A 15,370-nucleotide genomic window follows, 5' to 3' on the forward strand; every position below is an offset into this window, starting at 1 on the left:
CATTGGTCTGGGGATGAAACGCAGAGGAGAAGTATAACTGAATTCCCAGATTGGAACAAAAGGCTTTCCAGAATCTGGAAACAAACTGGACCCCTCTATCGGACACAATGTTCTCAGGAATCCCGTGTAACCGAACCACCTGTTGTAAAAACAAGGGCACCAACTCAGCGGAAGATGGCAACTTTGGGAGTGGTACAAGATGGACCATCTTCGAAAATCTATCACAAATCACCCAGATAACAGTCATTCTCTGAGAGACAGGACGATCAGAAGTAAAATCCATTGAGATATGGGTCCATGGCCTCTTGGGCACCAGCAGGGGCATCAGCAACCCACTAGAACGAGAACAGGGTTTACACCGAGAACAAGTCCCACAGGACTGTACAAAATTCCTGACATCACGAGATAAGGCAGGCCACCAAAACGACCGACTCACCAAATCTCTGGTACCAAAAATACCCGGATGACCAGCCAATGCGGAGCAATGGACTTCAGACATCACTCTCTTTCTCCACTGGTCAGGAGCATACAATCTTCCCATAGGGCAACGCTCAGGTTTTTCCTCCTGAAATTCCTCCAGGGCGCGTCTCAAATCGGGCGAAATGGCAGAAAGAACTACCCCCTCACCTAGGATAGTAGTAGGCTCAGTCACATTAAGAGAATCAGTAAGGAAACTCCTAGAAAGACAGTCTGCCTTAACATTCTTAGTGCCCGGAAGAAAAGAGACCACAAAATTAAAACGCGTAAAAAACAAGGCCCATCTAGCCTGTCTAGGATTCAAGCGTTTGGCCGACTTCAGATAAATCAGATTCTTGTGATCGGTGAGGACCACAAATTGATGTCTAGCTCCCTCCAACCAATGTCTCCACTCCTCAAATGCCAATTTCATGGCCAACAATTCCCGATTCCCCACGTCATAGTTGCGTTCAGATGGGGAAAACTTTAGAGAAAAGAAGGCACAGGGATTGATCTTAGAAGTCACAGGGTCTTTTTGGGACAACACAGCTCCTGCACCAATCTCAGAAGCGTCCACCTCCACTTGAAATGGAAGTGAGACATCAGGTTGCCGTAAAACTGGAGCTCCTGAAATGCTGAGACAGCCTCAGGAGACCAATTCAGCACATCAGCTCCCTTCTTGGTCAGATCAGTCAGTGGTTTGACAATACTAGAAAAATTACCTATAAATTTACGATAGAAATTAGAAAAACCCAAAAACTTCTGGAGAGCCTTCAAAGAAGTAGGCTGAACCCAATTATAAATGGCCTGTACCTTGGCCGGGTCCATTTCAATAGTCGATGAAGATAAGATAAATCCCAAAAATGAAATCCTCTGTACACCAAAGAGGCATTTCGATCCCTTAACAAACAGGGAATTCTCCCTCAAAACCCGGAACACAGTCCGGACATGTTCCACATGGGAATCCCAATCACTAGAAAAGATCAAAATATCATCCAGATAGATGATCAAAAACTTATTCTCAAAGTCTCGGAAAATATCATTCATAAAGGATTGGAAGACAGAAGGGGCATTAGAGAGCCCAAAAGGCATCACCAGGTACTCAAAATGTCCCTCCGGAGTATTAAACGCCATCTTCCATTCATCCCCATGCTTGATGCGAATAAGATTATACGCCCCCCTGAGGTCAAGCTTAGTACACCAGCAGGCACTCTTAACTCTGGAGAATAAATCAGACATCAGCGGTAACGGGTACTGATATTTAACCGTCATCTTGTTAAGGGAACGATAATCAATACACGGTCTTAATGAACCATCTTTCTTGGCCACAAAAAAAAAAAAAACAGCGCCTAACGGTGACGAGGATGGTCTAATATGACTCTTCTCCAACGACTCCTTAATATAGGATCGCATAGCATCATGTTCGGGTACAGATAAGTTGAAAAGCCGACCCTTGGGAAATTTACACCCAGGCATCAACTCAATTGCACAGTCATAACTCCTATGAGGAGGCAAAGACGCAGACTTACTCTCACTAAAAACATCAGATAAATCAGCCAGATAATCAGGAATATCATGAGACTGAGGAGAGGTGGAGAAAACAGGAGCGTCCCTAAGAACACACTGACAAACCCAACTCACCACAGACCCAGATTTCCAATCCAAAACTGGGTTATGAGTTTGCAACCAGGGGAACCCCAGAACAATAGTATCATGCAAATTATGCAGCACCAAAAATTTACAATTTTCTTGGTGGTCTGGGGCAACTCGCATTATCACCTGGGTCCAAAACTGAGGTTTATTCTCCGCCAAAGGAGTGGCATCAATACCCCTCAAAGGAATGGGCGTCTGCAGAGTCGTCATGGACAAACCACAACGTTTAGCAAAGTCCAAATCCATCAGATTCAGAGCTGCTCCTGAATCCACAAAAGCCTTAGTGGAAAATGTGGACAAGGAGCAGATCAGAGTAATTGCCAAAAGGAACTTAGGTTGTACACTGCCCACAGCAAATGTGTGTGCAAAACGTTTCTCTCGTTTAGGGCAGACAGAAATAGTATGAGAGGCGTCTCCACAGAAAAAACACAGCTTATTACGCCTTCTAAACTCCTGATGTTGCGCCCTAGACAAAACCCCATCACATTGCATAGTTTCAGACATTTGTTCAAAAGGTGGCAGCGCCTCCCGTGTAGTTTTACATTCACTTAAACGCCGATCAACTTGAATGGTTAATGACATAGAGCCATCCAGACCAGAGGGAACAGGAAATCCCACCATAACATCTTTTACGGTCTCTGACAAACCTTTCCGAAAGAGAGCTGCCAATGCACTATCATTCCATGTAGTAAGGACCGCCCACTTTCGGAATTTTTGACAGTACAACTCTGCAGGATCCTGACCCTGGTTTAATGCCAACAGGGTTCTCTCAGCTTGATCAACGGCATTAGGTTCATCATACAACAACCCCAAGGCCTGAAAAAATGCATCCACATTAGTCAGAATAGGATTTTCAGGTGTCAGAGAAAAAGCCCCTTCTTGGGGATCGCCGCGCAGCAAGGAGATGACAATTTTAACCTGCTGCACAGAGCTCCCCGATGAGCTAGGCTTCAAAGCAAGAAATAATTTACAATTATTCTTAAAATTCAGAAATTTAGACCGATCCCCAGAAAACACATCAGGAGTAGGAATCTTGGGTTCAGCAGCATGTGACTGAATAAGGTAGGTGGAAATTCCCTGTACTTCAGCAGCAAGCTGCTCCACACGATCAGACAGTTGCTTAATCTCCATTAGGAAAATAATCCTCCTACGGCCCCAGAGAAAAAGAGGAAAAAATACATAATAAAAAAAAAAAAAATTCTGACACTTTTTTCTTTCTCCAACAATTCTTTCCTACTTTTGAGTACCCTAGAATCTGCGGTATGGCTGGTGATTCTGTTATGAATGGGAAAGCGAGGAGGAAAAAAAGACAACAGGCTAAGTCTCAGAAAACAGAGAAGTTGGTAACTATGCAGATTGCAGATCCCTGATCTTTACCGCGCAACTAGCAGCAGTCGTGGAGCGTTCCTACGTTGGTCCTAGATGCCTCGTCACAACAGGAGAACTAAATAAGCCTAAAGCAGGAAAAGAGGAATACTAACTGCCCCAGAGTAGACCCCAAAGGAAAGACAGCCCCCCACATGTATTGACGGTGAAACAAGATGAAAATACAAACAAAGGCAGGAAAATAGGCTGAGCAAGCGATGGGGCTCGGCTAACTAAAAAGGACAGAAAAGGAAAGACACTGTCTGCAATCTGCCAAAAAAAACCTACAAAAATATTGTCCAACACTTCCGATAGCAAAATTAACCCTGAAGTCACTAGACTTCTAAACCTATATCAGCACTCTGAAATATTCTGAGGTGTCACGCTCGCGCCTTGGCTGAATGGCGCGAGCCGGGGGGTTGTGGCCCCACTGTGCCACAAACCAGACTACCCTGGAAGGGGCGTAACTACGGCAGCTTCCTTGGTCTTTACTGGAGCCTCTGATGGTGAGGTCAGGCTTGTGCGGCAGGTAGCTGCCGGGTGCCACTCCAGGGTGGTGTCTGGCTGTGGCTGCTGATCCCACTCGGGAACAGGACACCTTGACAGAGGCTATAGACAGGCAGGCAGGTGGACACGACAGGCACGACTGAGACACAGGGCAGGCGGGCACGGCTTAGGGACACAGGACAGGCGGGCACGGCTTGGAGACACCGGACAGGCGGGCACGGCTTGGAGACACCGGACAGGCGGGCACGGCTTGGAGACACCGGACAGGCGGGCACGGCTTGGAGACACAGGACAGATTGGCGTGGTATGAAAAGGAGCAGGTAGGGACCTGTTCACACAGCAGGTGTAGGCAGGAGGGAGTGGTGTATGCTGGAACAGGATCTGGACCTGTTCACACAGGAGGTATAGGCAGGAGGGAGTGGTGTATGCTGGAACAGGATCTGGACCTGTTCACACAGGAGGTACAGGTATGGATCTAGGCAGGAAGGAATGGAATATGAAGGAACAGGTTTGGGCCTTTTCACACAGGAGGTGTAGGCAGGAGGGAGTGGTGTATGCTGGAATAGGATCTGGACCTGTTCACACAGGAGGTACAGGTATGGATATAGGCAGGAAGGAATGGAGTATGAAAGAACAGGTTTGGGCCTTTTCACACAGGAGGTGCAGGTAGACAGAGCCGCAGAAGTGCGGAGCAGGCAGAGCCGCAGGAGTGCGGAGCAGGCAGAGCCGCAGGAGGGCGGAGCAGGCTGAGCCGCAGGAGGGCGGAGCAAGCAGAGCCGCAGGAGTGCGGAGCAGGCAGAGCGGCTAGGGAGCCGTGCAGACAGAGCGGCTAGAGTGCAGATGCACAGATAAAGAGGACACAAGGAAAGACACGGCAGGGAAGGAACCACAAACAAGGAGACTGACAGACAGAGGTAAGACTGAGTTCAGACAGAGGCACAGGGACAAAGACACAAGGACCAGGATATTCTGCCTCCTGGCAGGCAGACAGAGTACGGACAAGGTACAGGGAACAAGATTCAAGGGCCAGGATATTCAGCCTCCTGGCAGGCAGACAGGATACAAAGCAAGACTAGAGTAATCCTCCAGAGAAGGAGACACACAGAACAGGGCCTGGCTTCCTCAGCAGCAAGCTACTAACTGAGTATAGACATTGCTCAGGCAATGTTTCAGTGGGAGTGGCAAAACTAAATAGTCAAGGGCTCCAGGTGGTTGGTCAGGGACAGATTACCCAGGTGCACCCAGACTGCATAAGAACCAGAGAGTTCAGGCGCCGCCCCCTTATACACACAGTCAGGAAACATGGAGAGCAAGCAGGAAAGCAAGAGGCATAGCACATGGAGCTCAGGGCTGGCAACAGACAGATTTCACAGCATGGTTTGAAGGAGAAAGTAAGTTGGTGCGCGGGGGATGGGAGGCCATGCAGTGATGCCAGCAGGGTTGTTACAGTACCCCCCCTTTACGGCCCCTCTTCCTCAAGCCTGCCAGAATGACCTGAAGAAGGAGTAAGGGACCACACACAGTCCAGGTTGACACGACATCCTTCACTTAGGGTGGAATATGTGTGCCATCAGGAATCCCAGAGTGCCAAGCTTCTTGGTGCCCGATGGAGTCAGCTTCCAACACCGAGGGTATAAGGACTTGGATCTCTTCCTCCTGAGTGGAAGAAAGCAGGGACCTGGAAGCCTCAGACTTGACCCCTACATCAGCCGGCCAGCTGGAAACCGAAGAGACCTTTACCGAGTCCAACTTCAGCCCGATATCCCAAGAAAATTGGACCTCCTCCAGACGGGTAAAAAACAGAGATGCATAGACCACTGTTCTCACCTCTTCATCCACCTGCCACATGGAAGTTGGAGGCATACATACGGGGAGCCACCTCCGCCTGTTACCCGGAACAGACTGGGCCACTTTTTTCAAGTTGATGAACGAGTACTGCTTAATCCTGGGACCTTCACCCACTGGCCATAGAGGAGCCGAGGGCATCCACTCAGGATCAATCTTCAGCCCATTATCCTGGGGAAGACTATCAAGTGTCAGGGATGTTCCTGAGGACTGGTCACTGGTATGGTCACCGGAGGTGTACGGAGAGGGCGCCACTGTTTTCTTTTCTCCAGTGACGTCAGTACATCATGGCTTGATAGCCGGCAGATCAGGTGGAGAAGGAGACTATACAGAAGACTGACCTTGCAGTAATGGAACTAGACACCTCTGTTGGCTAGGCAGATCCAAATATAGCACCATGCTGGGTCTTTGGACCGGAAGGGGCAATAGAGTGCCCGGCTCAAAACGACCGGTGGGCAAGTTGGTCAGCAGGTGGAAGACACATGTCTCTGTGTATAATGCTCCGATTAGGAGCTGTAGTTGACCCCTCAATGCTGGACTGTTCACAAGTAGGGCTCGGCCATCACCAAACCCCCTGCATGGATTCTGGAGCGGTGGAGCAGGAACCATGCACAGACTTCGTCTGGCTTGTAGCTTGCATACATCTGCACGGCCGAAACTCCCACAAGGCACCGGAACAGTCACAGACTTTAGTAGCGAGGAGGTACTCTCACCAAGGGCAGTCTCTCCTACTGGCCCAAGGTTCTGGAGCTTTGGCTTCACAGGGCTGAGACCATCAGGATGTTCCTTCTCAGGACTGGCCTCTGGCGACAACCTAGCCAGCCCCTTTTTCTTAGACCTCTTGGATCTTGCATGGGGGGCTGCTTTGGCAGGCTGAGGAACAGATGGGTCATGGACGGTCACAGACGGAGAAGATGAATTGGCCACAGGTCTCTTTCGTCCGATCCATTCCTGGAAGCTAGGAGGGGAAGACTTTTCAGGAGACACTGTACTAGGCTTGTCAAAGGCTTTGCAGAAGGCCACCAGGAAGGCCGGTAAGCTCGAGGTGATGGGATCCCCTGCTTCCCAAAGGGGGTTGAGCCACTGCAACGCATCTCCTGTTAGGTAGGACATTAGTAATCCTACCTTTACCCGATCGCTGGCGAAGTAGGGAGCATGCCATTGAAAATAGCGTAGGCACTGCTCCATAAAGGCACGACACTGCTTGGGGTCCCATCATATCTTGGTGGGTCCGAGGGAGGTTCAACTTTAGGTATGCCAGCCTCTAGTTGAGCAAACAGTCTATTGGAGACCACAATGGTGGGTGGAGCAGTGAAGGATTGGGCTTCAGACCGGGTAAATTTATTTGGTTGCCCATACTGGCAAAAAAGTTCATCTTGCTCTGAGGGCGAAAGGACATGGGACTCAGCAGGGACCAGGGCCTGAGCAAACTGTCACGCTCGCGCCTTGGCTGAATGGCGCGAGCCGGGGGGTTGTGGCCCCACTGTGCCACAAACCAGACTACCCTGGAAGGGGCGTAACTACAGCAGCTTCCTTGGTCTTCACTGGAGCCTCTGATGGTGAGGTCAGGCTTTTGCGGCAGGTAGCTGCCGGGTGCCACTCCAGGGTGGTGTCTGGCTGTGGCTGCTGATCCCACTCTGGAACAGGACACCTTGACAGAGGCTATAGACAGGCAGGCAGGTGGACACGACAGGCACGACTGAGACACAGGGCAGGCGGGCACGGCTTGGGGACACAGGACAGGCGGGCACGGCTTGGAGACACCGGACAGGCGGGCACGGCTTGGAGACACAGGACAGATTGGCGTGGTATGAAAAGGAGCAGGTAGGGACCTGTTCACACAGCAGGTGTAGGCAGGAGGGAGTGGTGTATGCTGGAACAGGATCTGGACCTGTTCACACAGGAGGTACAGGTATGGATCTAGGCAGGAAGGAATGGAATATGAAGGAACAGGTTTGGGCCTGTTCACACAGGAGGTGTAGGCAGGAGGGAGTGGTGTATGCTGGAACAGGATCTGGACCTGTTCACACAGGAGGGACAGGTATAGATATAGGCAGGAAGGAATGGAGTATGAAGGAACAGGTTTGGGCCTGTTCACACAGGAGGTGCAGGTAGACAGAGCCGCAGGAGTGCGGAGCAGGCAGAGCCGCAGGAGTGCGGAGCAGGCAGAGCCGCAGGAGTGCGGAGCAGGCAGAGCCGCAGGAGGGCGGAGCAGGCAGAGCCGCAGGAGGGAGGAGCAGGCAGAGCCGCAGGAGTGCAGAGCAGGCAGAGCCGCAGGAGTGCGGAGCAGGCAGAGCGGCTAGGGAGCCGTGCAGACAGAGCGGCTAGAGTGCAGATGCACAGATAAAGAGGACACAAGGAAAGACACGGCAGGGAAGGAACCACAAACAAGGAGACTGACAGACAGAGGTAAGACTGAGTTCAGACAGAGGCACAGGGACAAAGACACAAGGACCAGGATATTCTGCCTCCTGGCAGGCAGACAGAGTACGGACAAGGTACAGGGAACAAGACTCAAGGGCCAGGATATTCAGCCTCCTGGCAGGCAGACAGGATACAAAGCAAGACTAGAGTAATCCTCCAGAGAAGGAGACACACAGAACAGGGCCTGGCTTCCTCAGCAGCGAGCTACTAACTGAGTATAGACATTGCTCAGGCAATGTTTCAGTGGGAGTGGCGAAACTAAATAGTCAAGGGCTCCAGGTGGTTGGTCAGGGACAGATTACCCAGGTGCACCCAGACTGCATAAGAACCAGAGAGTTCAGGCGCCGCCCCCCTATACACACAGTCAGGAAACATGGAGAGCAAGCAGGAAAACAAGAGGCATAGCACATGGAGCTCAGGGCTGGCAACAGACAGATTTCACAGCATGGTTTGAAGGAGAAAGTAAGTTGGTGCGCGGGGGATGGGAGGCCATGCAGTGATGCCAGCAGGGTTGTTACATGAGACAGAGCAAAAGAGGCCAATCTAATAAGGGACAAAAAGCAGCTTGGCAAATACTGATTAATAGGAGTGAAATTTCAGCATAGCCCCAGCAGGGGCAGGTTGATTACACAAAAAACTGAATTGACCAACAAGCGCAAGTGTGAACAATAGCAAAAAACAAACTTAACTTGAGAAGACTGGAAGAGAGCTGAAGTCCAGGACCTGAGAAGCAGACTGAATCACCAGCACCCGGATAGGGCGTCGGCTGTCTTATATCCAGTATGCTACTCTAGAGATCCAATCGTTATCTTCCTCATCAGGTGGCAGATCACTACCACTTAAACCAACCACACTACCTCCTGTCACCACCAGTGGGAGAACGGAAGGGGAACTCTCAACTGGTGGAGCAGAAAATGAGTTCATGACAATTCACGTGCTGTCAGGCAGGAAGCCCCATCTCCCAGCGGGACCTTCCACCACGGACCAACCAGGTCCAGGCATTTTTTCTCATGTGACCTACCCTGGCCACCTTATATGGTCCGTAGCCACGCTCACTGGGTCACATGGCTATGACCTCATCACAGGTCCTTCACACAATCGTACACTTTACTACAAGCATTTTCAGACACACCTTTGGGTGGATTTGTAGGTAACTGGGCCTGCCCGTCTCCCCAGCTACCTGGAGACTTCTCCCTGACACATTGAAACAGCACCTCAGCAGTATCACTGCTCATCAAGACACACGTAAGTCTCTATCACAAGGCCACCCACCTTGAGATACATTACGATCATTCAGCATCCTACTCCTATCAGGACACTGGAAATGCTTATATGCCTGTCCTGGGACACCCACACAGCGCCCCCTAGCGGACACAGTGGTCACTACACCACAATATATAAAAGTGATTGTATGTATGTGTGTGTGTATCACCAACCAATTACAAAGCATCTTTCATTTCACCAGAGCTGTTCAAAAGAAGCTGAGCCGCGATTGGTTGCTATGAGCAACAGTTTTCCTTGCAACCAATCACTAAGCATCTCTGATTTCACCAGAGCTGGTTAAAAGTAGCTGAGCTGTGATTGGTTGCTATGAGCAAGTTTTCCCACTTGACAATGTGGCGCCCCCAGGAGTAAGGTCGCCACAGTGGCTTTGCCTTCCTTCAGGGAGGGTAATGCCAGGCTTGGAGGCAATGACGGGTCTCTCTCGCAGTCAATCTATGCATGCAACACAGTTCCACTCCAGGCCAGCAGGGGGAGCTGTGAACCGGAATTCAGGGGAGGAGTGCTCTCTGAGGGCCAAGGGGAGGGAGTAGTTAATTAGTCTGTGGAGGGTGAAGTGTGCAAACATGTGGAAGGAGCGCTGAGATAGAGCTGAGAGGAAGAGCTCATCTCCCGTAAGAGCGCATGAACTGGAGCCTGGTCTCCACGGCTGTATGGACACTGATGGTCCTACAGCAGACACCAGAAGAGTAGAAGGCTGTAAATGCAATACTCCCATCTAAGACTTGAGGGCACTACAGCAACACGGATAGTGAGCCGGGACTTAGGAGTGAGGAGTCCCTGGAGCAGGCTACAGTTGCCTGCCGTACAAGTAGAGTTCTTGGGAACATCTGACAGGAGGAATTTCGGTGTAACTCAGTACTGGACATCCCTCAAGTAAGCGATAGTAAGGAGACTGCACAGCCCATCTGCTGAGAGAGAATTCCTGAGTTGCTTCCAGGCTAGCCTGCTCCGATACCATCTGTAACCAGGACCCTGGACAGCATTTATCAAGTAAAGGTACAGAAATTGCACCCCGCTGTGTCTTGTCTGCTTCCTACCTTTCCGGCACCGCTACATCCCCGTGCCAACCACATCTACACTGCCCTGGGACTACAGCTTCACCTGTGGGGAGCTTTTACATCTTTGCTGAACCATACCATCAGTCCCAGCGGATCTGCATGCAGCGTCGGCTTAACAACTCCCTTGCCGAGCACCACAGGTGGTGTCACGAACTATTCATCTAACTATATTCCACCATTCACATTTTCCTATTACTTGCGCGCCCATGGCCATGGCTGCTGTGACACATCCCACTAATACCGGCCCGGTACCGAGTATCCCACAGCCCTGGGAGGGCGACCCAACTTGGCGTCACGAACAGGATAACGGAGCCCGATACCCCTGGGTCCTGTGTGCCATAGACTGTGCTTGTGTAAAAGACTGTGTTGGCGCCATTGCAGCGCTGCTTGGCGCGCGTGGGAAACAAAAGAGGCGGGCCTTTGTGGGCGGAGCCCCTCTGAGGGCGCGAAGCAGTGAAGTCCCGCGCGGGAAGAGGAAAAAGCGCGTGAAAAGTGGGAGGAGCTGAGGCCTACAGCCCGGAGCATCGGGCCTGCGAAGCGGCCGCTGGTAAGCTCACACAACCCCCGGCCCTGGCTAACGTTAACTAGGGGGGGGTGTCTGCGCCCCACAGCAATGCAGCGGCGGACGCCGCCGCTCACCCCTCGGAGCCGCAAGGAATAGCGCCCACCGCAGCGGTCCCCATAATGCCGCTGTCTATGCCCTACCTTCCGGAAGCGGCCTGGCTACAGCAGTACTCGGGTGAGTCGCATACCCTGAGTGAATTCAAAGAGAGACTGTGTAGTTTGTTTAAAGTATACCCTCTGTCTGAAAGCCAGAAAGTGAATATCCTGATTGGACAGCTAACGGGTGCAGCGCAGAGAGAAGTGAAAGCCTGGCAGGACACTGATAAAGAGACTGTTGCAAAGATCCTGGCCAAGTTGAGAAGCACCTTTGACACCCGCACTGCAGCTGAAATCAAGATGAGGTTCTTTGGCTGTAAACAGAAGGCGCAGGACAGTATCAGGGACTATGCTCTCAACCTGCAGGAAGCGCTGCGAGCAGTTAAGCAAGTTGATCCTGACAGTGTGAAGGAGGAAGATAAACTGTTAAAGGAGCAGTTCATTGAAAGGCTTCTATCCAGTACACAAAGAGGACAGTTGCGCATCATAACCCTGCAAAACCCTGATCTGGACTTTGCTGATTTTAAGGACAGGGCTTTAAGGGTACTGCAGGAACCCACTGACAGCCATCCAGCGCCCCTGAGGCGCCCAGCGATCACCTACCACCAGGAAGCAACGTCGTTCACTTCCATCCCTGTGGAGGCTGATGCACAGACTCTGGATAAAGATCCAACTGAAGAGCTGCGTCTTCAGGTCCAGGAGTTGACCAAAGGAATGGCTGCACTTACTAAAACTGTGCAGTCTCTGCAAGGGTCCTCCAAGGAAAAGATCCAGCTGGCTTCCAGCCCAGAGGATGTCCCGTGGCTCCGGAAGAGGAGAGCTCCGCCACTCCGAGGGAGGAACAACGATCGCTATGACCGGGACGGACGTCCCATCTGTCGTCGCTGTTATAAGGCAGGTCATCTTGCAAGATTCTGTCCTTTAAACGAGCAACCCCTGGGGCAGAGGGCCAACCCCCAGGAATAGGATCCCCAAGCCCAAAGAACTGGAGAGCCAAGTATGTTGGAGGGAGACCAATCCTTCTAGTGGTGATTGACTGTATCCCCATGAACGCTCTGCTGGACACTGGCTCCCAGGTGACCACTATGCCGTACATTCTTTACAAGAGGTATTGGGCTGATTCTGAACTTACCCATGGCCCAAATGATGAACTGTCAGTAGTTGCCAGTAATGGTCAGTCTTTGCCGCAGATTGGATGTAAAGAGATTACTGTTAAAGTGGGTCGGGTGGAGTTAAAATCTCGAAGTCTGATAGTTGTGGATATTGATCGACGTGAATGTAAAATCCCATGATGACTCTTGGTACAAATGTAATTGAAAACTGTCTTTCCGAGGTTATTGTCTTGTTGCAACAGGTGGCTGAGACTGCTGGTTCCAGTGAACAACGAGTCCTGCAGAAGGAGATCAGAGCCCTGATGCAAAGACAACAGGTAGAACTCTCTGGCAGAGAAATTGGCAGTGTCAGAGTAAGTGATCCCTTCCCCATTGCAATACCCCCCAGGTGTGAAATGTTGATTTGGTGTCGGGCAACTATAGGTCTTAGAGGGAGAGATTACCAGGCATTGGTAGAACCAGTATACTCCGATAGCAGGCTCACTGTCCTGACAGCCAGAGGGGTGGTTGATGTACGAAAAGGGAGAGTGCCTGTACGCCTCTTGAATTGTGGGGAGGAGGAGGCCACAATACCTCGGTACGCCACAGTTGCTAAGCTGCTCACTGTTAATAACAACTCATTGCAGGCAGCAGAGCCCTTGGTCTCATCCGACTAGGTGGATGACAATGGCTCTGTGAAGCAGCCAGAGGAGTGGTGTCAGCAACTGTAGGTGGGAACTGACTCTACGCCCTCATACCAGAAAAATGGGGTTTACAGAGTGACACAAGAGTATGAGCGGGTATTCAGCAAACACCCACTAGAGTTTGGGCAGGCAAAAGTGGTTCAACATCATATCCCCACTGGAGACCATCCACCCATTAAGAAGAGGTACAGACCTATACCCCCAACACAATACCAATGTGCTAAGAGTATGTTGAGAGAGATGAAGGAAGCTGGGGTTATCAGAGACAGTTGTAGCCCATGGGCAGCTCCCATAGTTTTTGTAAAAAAAAAAGATGGTACCATGAGAATGTGTGTTGATTACAGGAAAATTAACAGCATTACACATAAAGACCCCCATTACCTAGAATTAAGGAATCATTAGCTGCACTTAAAACTGCTAACTACTATTCCACCTTCGATCTCACTAGTGGGTATTGGCAGGTTCCTGTGGCAGAGGCAGACAAGAAGAAAACAGCATTTACCACTCCAATGGGTCTCTGCGAGTTCAAATATATGACATTCGGGCTCTGCACCACTCCAGGAACATTTCAACGGCTGCTGGAGTGCTGCCTGGGACACATGAACTTTGAGACGGTCCTGTTGTACCTGGATGATGTCATTGTTTTCTCCACAACCTATGAAGATCATCTGGAACACCTGGCTGAAGTGTTTGAAGCTTTGTCCAATTTTGGCCTGAAGGTGAAGCCTTCCAAATGCCACCTCCTGAAGCCCAAGGTACAGTAACTCGGTCATGTGGTCAGTGCAGAAGGTGTGGCACCAGATCCTGACAAGGTCACAGTACTGTACTGGTAAGCTACTACCGAAGATTCATCAAAGGCTTTACTGAAATAGCCAACCCTATGCAAAATCTTCTGGTGAGGCAGTCCAAGAAGACCAAACAGAAAAATTCCACCTTTGAATGGACTGAAGAGTTGGAGAGATCCTTCACTCGGCTGAAGATGGCTCTCACAGGTGACGAAGTTCTGGCCTACCCAGATTATGACAAACCCTTTTTGCTGTACACTGATGCCAGCAATGTGGGACTAGGAGCAGTACTGTCGCAGGTACAGAATGGAAAAGAAAGAGTGATCTCTTACGCCAGCAGGAAGCTGCATCCCACTGAAAGGAACCCTGACAACTACAGTTCTTTCAAGCTGGAGTTCCTTGCCATAGTCTGGGCTGTCACTGAAAGGTTCAAACATTACCTAGCCTCCGCCAAGTTTACTATCTTCACGGACAACAATCCGTTGACCCACTTGGAAACTGCAAAACTAGGTGCACTGGAGCAGCGATGGATGGCTCGGCTATCTAACTATGAATTCACCATCAAGTACCGAGCAGGGCACAAGAATGCCAATGCTGACGCGCTGTCCAAGATGCCTAATCTGCCTGATACAGGAGAAGACCCTGAGGCTCTTGAAGAAATAGAGCTACCTCCCTTCCACCCGCCAATTGCGGCCCAACGTGCCCAAGGAGTGAGAAGCAGACGGTCTGGCTTGAAGGAGGTCACCCTGAATCCATTGCCCCATCATGACTGGGCAGAAATGCAAGATAGTGACCCTGCAGTCCGCCTGGTGAAGGAGCTACTGTCACAAGCTGACTCACGCCCAGAGTCGGATGCTCCTGAAGAAACCCAGCAGTTGTGGAAGGAGAGAGGCCGGCTGTTCATCTATGAAGGAAAGCTGTGTCGGAGGAGTATCAATGCCCGTACTCATGAGCTGGTCTGGCAGGGGGTAGTCCCGAAGAGAGAGGCATCAATTGTCCTAGAAGCATACCACAATGGAGCTGGACACTTCGGATGGAAGAAGTTGGAAGCTTTGCTTCGAGATTCTATTGGGCTGGTATGAGGAAAGCCATTGAAAAGTGGTGCCGAGAATGTGGACAATGTAACCTGCGCAGAAAGGATCGAAACAGCCAGAGAGCTCCTCTGCAGCCAATTGTAACCAAACAGCCACTCGAGTTGGTCGCCCTGGACCATGTGAAGCTGGTTCCAAGCCGTTCAGGATACATCTATGCTCTTACCATCATGGACCACAACTCAAGATTCCTGGTAGTTGTGCCTGTCAAAGATCAGACAGTGAGGACAGCAGCCAGAGCATTCCAACAGCACTTCTGTAGACCACATGGATATCCTGAAAGAGTGCTTACAGATCAAGGTCCAGCTTTCGAGGCAGAAGTGTTCCAGGAATTCTGTAACTTGTATGGTTGTAAGAAGATCCGGACAACACCGTACCACCCACAGACCAATGGCATGTGTGAGAAGATGAAACAGGTAGTGATTGACCTACTGAAGACTTTGCCCT

Source organism: Dendrobates tinctorius, unplaced genomic scaffold, assembly GCF_039654945.1.
Source record: "Dendrobates tinctorius isolate UK_male_01 unplaced genomic scaffold, ASM3965494v1 ptg000104l, whole genome shotgun sequence".
NCBI lineage: Eukaryota > Metazoa > Chordata > Amphibia > Anura > Dendrobatidae > Dendrobates > Dendrobates tinctorius.